This window comes from Dipodomys spectabilis, unplaced genomic scaffold (assembly GCF_019054845.1).
Source record: "Dipodomys spectabilis isolate Male_0828 unplaced genomic scaffold, ASM1905484v1 ptg000031l, whole genome shotgun sequence".
Classification (NCBI taxonomy): Eukaryota; Metazoa; Chordata; class Mammalia; order Rodentia; family Heteromyidae; genus Dipodomys; species Dipodomys spectabilis.
The window spans coordinates 307,913-310,900 of record NW_024870708.1 but is presented as its reverse complement, the minus strand read 5'-3'; the positions used below and the strand labels follow the sequence as shown (position 1 = coordinate 310,900).

Sequence of the window (2,988 nt, the reverse complement as noted above, 5' to 3'; positions counted from 1 at the left end):
ACATTACCAATTTAAGACCTAATAACAAAGAGAAACATATGGACTTCTGTTTCTATAGAAATATTTGGTGATATAAAGGCAGTAGTTTAAGTTCCTGCCTGGTTGGAAGGTAGATAGGCCAGGACATTAGGTAATCATGCACATGAACAATTTTTTCATCTTCTTGGCTTTATCTCCTTTTGAAATGATAGGTATAATAAACAATTATATTTTGATAAAATACCTTCTAGTCTGAACACTTTTGTCTGAAATGCTCATCTGTATATGATCCCTTGTAACTAAGATTAGTTTTGTTCCAGTAAGACAATCCATGCTGTTAGGATAAGATATTCTGATTGGTCTGTTCCTACATGGAAGAAGGGTAAAGGTTAAGGTAGACATTGGTGCCAGTAAGACCTCATTTGGGAAAATTTCAACTGCTGAAGTTTAGAAGTAGCTCTTAAGCAAGGCTTACTTTGAATCCATTAGTTCTACAAAGCTAACTCAATTGGATAAATAAGTACTTCAAAAAGCCATTCCTTTTGGACCTAGCTATAAATGCTTTAAAATGAAAAAGACTTAAAATAGTCATTGACAAAAAAATTGAAAATGCGAGCAATCTTCTGACCAATATAATTTTTTCCATTATGCACAGAATTTTTGGGATATAAGATCAGTACTATTGTTAGGAACATTAAGGTTTCCTTGTTACAAATAGGCACCCAAGGATATAAGCCTGTATAAAGATTGTATCATTAAATTGCATGCTTCAATTTAGAGGACACTACATGCTTCAGCAGCACGTATACCCAAATTGCAACAATACAGAGATTAACATGGCAATTGCACAGGATGTTATGAAAATTTGTGAAGTATTCCATATTTTTCATTCTTCAGATGCAAGAAATGAAAAACAGTTATTTAAGTTGATTACAAAATTACAAGTGTAATAATACATGTAATTCATATAATTAAAAGTTATTTTCACATCATTGTATTAAATCTTCAAATTAGTGAAGTCTTTACAGAGCATAATCTTTAAAACACTTTTGAAATTAGACAACATTGTTATTTTATCCCAAAGAAATATACTATAAGGACCTAGGAAAAAAGGAATCTTACACTGTTTCTATATGGAATGCAATCTGAAAGGACACATTTATTAATGAGCCTATATATTATAAAACAATGTAGAATTCAAAGTATTATATCTAGGAGAGAATAAAATAGATTATGGACATTATACAAACATATAATATAGAATATTTTAAAATATACTTTTTCAGACAAACACCAGAAATATGTTCAGTTTCTATACTACTCATTTCAACAGATAAGTTATAAATATTTCTGATTTAAAAAAGCACAAACTCTCCAGAAACCATTATAGATGTATCCAAATCTCTTTTGAATACATTTTGACATCAAAGTCAGACAATTCACTTGTAAGAATTCCATGGAATCCATGAATTGTTACAGTAAGATATTGTTGTTATTTGGATTGTGAAAATATTTTGCATGGACACAAAGAATGGAATGGAATTTATGAAATTTAAGAAACTTAACCGAACCATGGTGATTTAGAAGAGCAATTTGTACAGCCTTCCAAAACTTCAAAGAGGTAGTGATATATACTTATCCTTTTGGCAATATCAAATGCAGTTTCTTCCAACTTATTCTTCAGACCTGATTTGACATAATGGTTCAACAGATGGAGATCCAACATGTTTTTGCTATCTCTATTCCCAGCAGCAAGATGCAAGGGGGTCAAGAGGCCTTTAGTTTGGGAATTGGTATCTGGATAATGATGAAGTAAGAAAACAGCCACTCTGGTATTATTCCACGTAAAAGCACTGTGCAGGGGTGTCCAGCCATCTACAGTTATTGCAAGAATATCTGCCGATTGAGCCACCAACTCATGGAAAGTGTCAAAGTATCCCTTGTAGGCTTCCTGATAAAGATGGTTATACTCATCTTCATACCTAGTATTCACATGAGTGGCCTTTTGGGAAAGTAGTCCCTGCACTGTAGTAAACAGATTATTTTCAACAGTCCAAAGAAGAAATTTGCTTGGATCCTTCTCCATTTTTTTTCTTGCAATTGATACCATTCCTCACTTTTTCATCGTGTTCCTCATCTTCATGACAATTGCCTAACCAGAGACTTTGAGTGTCAGTGGGAATGATGTGTCCATGTATTTCCCTAATAATTCATGTTAGTTGAACTGTTCAGCAAAATCCGGTGAATTTTCTGCATCTGTTTTTTTCACTATGATTTATTTTCTCTTTTTCCATTTTTACTATTCGAAATTATTCTAACTGTAGAGTAGGGAATTGATGCAGAGCAGAGGAAAGATGTTCCTCCGTATTCAAAGATACAGACTGAAAATATGGACCAGTGGTGTCTTCATGTGCAGCTTATTCTAGGAATGAGAAAAATGCATGCCTCTGATCAATTTATAGAGCACGCAGAATTTTTTTTAGGGGGGGGTCCAGTCGTGGGCCTGAACTCTGGGCCTGGGCGCTGTCCCTCAGCTCTTCAGCTCAAGGCTAGTGCTCTACCACTTGAGCCACAGCGCCACTTCTGGCTTTTTTTCTTTTTGCTTATGTGGTGCTGAGGAATCCATGCAAGGCAAGTGCTCTACCACTGAGCCACCTTCCCAGCCCCGAGCATGCAGAATTTTATGTTTTGAAAAGGATGGAAATAGAATTTATGTATTTACTTGAAATTAGTACGTACATTTATAGCAGTCTACATAAAGAGACGTAGCTTTGACCAAATTGCAGACAAGAATCTAAATCCTTGATAATTGTAGGAACAGACCTGAATGAAATCAATTCAATCACACTTTTCCTGTAGAAGGAAGGAATAGGTACATGCAGCAAGAGAAGGCAAGCCAATTATATCTGTGACAAATCTTTGTGGAAAATGGTATAAAGGATTACTTACTGGTGATACACTTGCACTTGAATCATGATTCTGAACTATTCCTTGCAGATTCTCAACTAT

General features: G+C 34.5%; 1 pseudogene; it reads left to right on the top strand.

Annotated features, from left to right (window-relative positions):
• The first annotated feature begins 767 nt into the window (after positions 1–767).
• Positions 768–866, top strand: LOC122105430 (annotated as a pseudogene).
• The last annotated feature ends 2,122 nt before the right edge of the window (positions 867–2,988 follow it).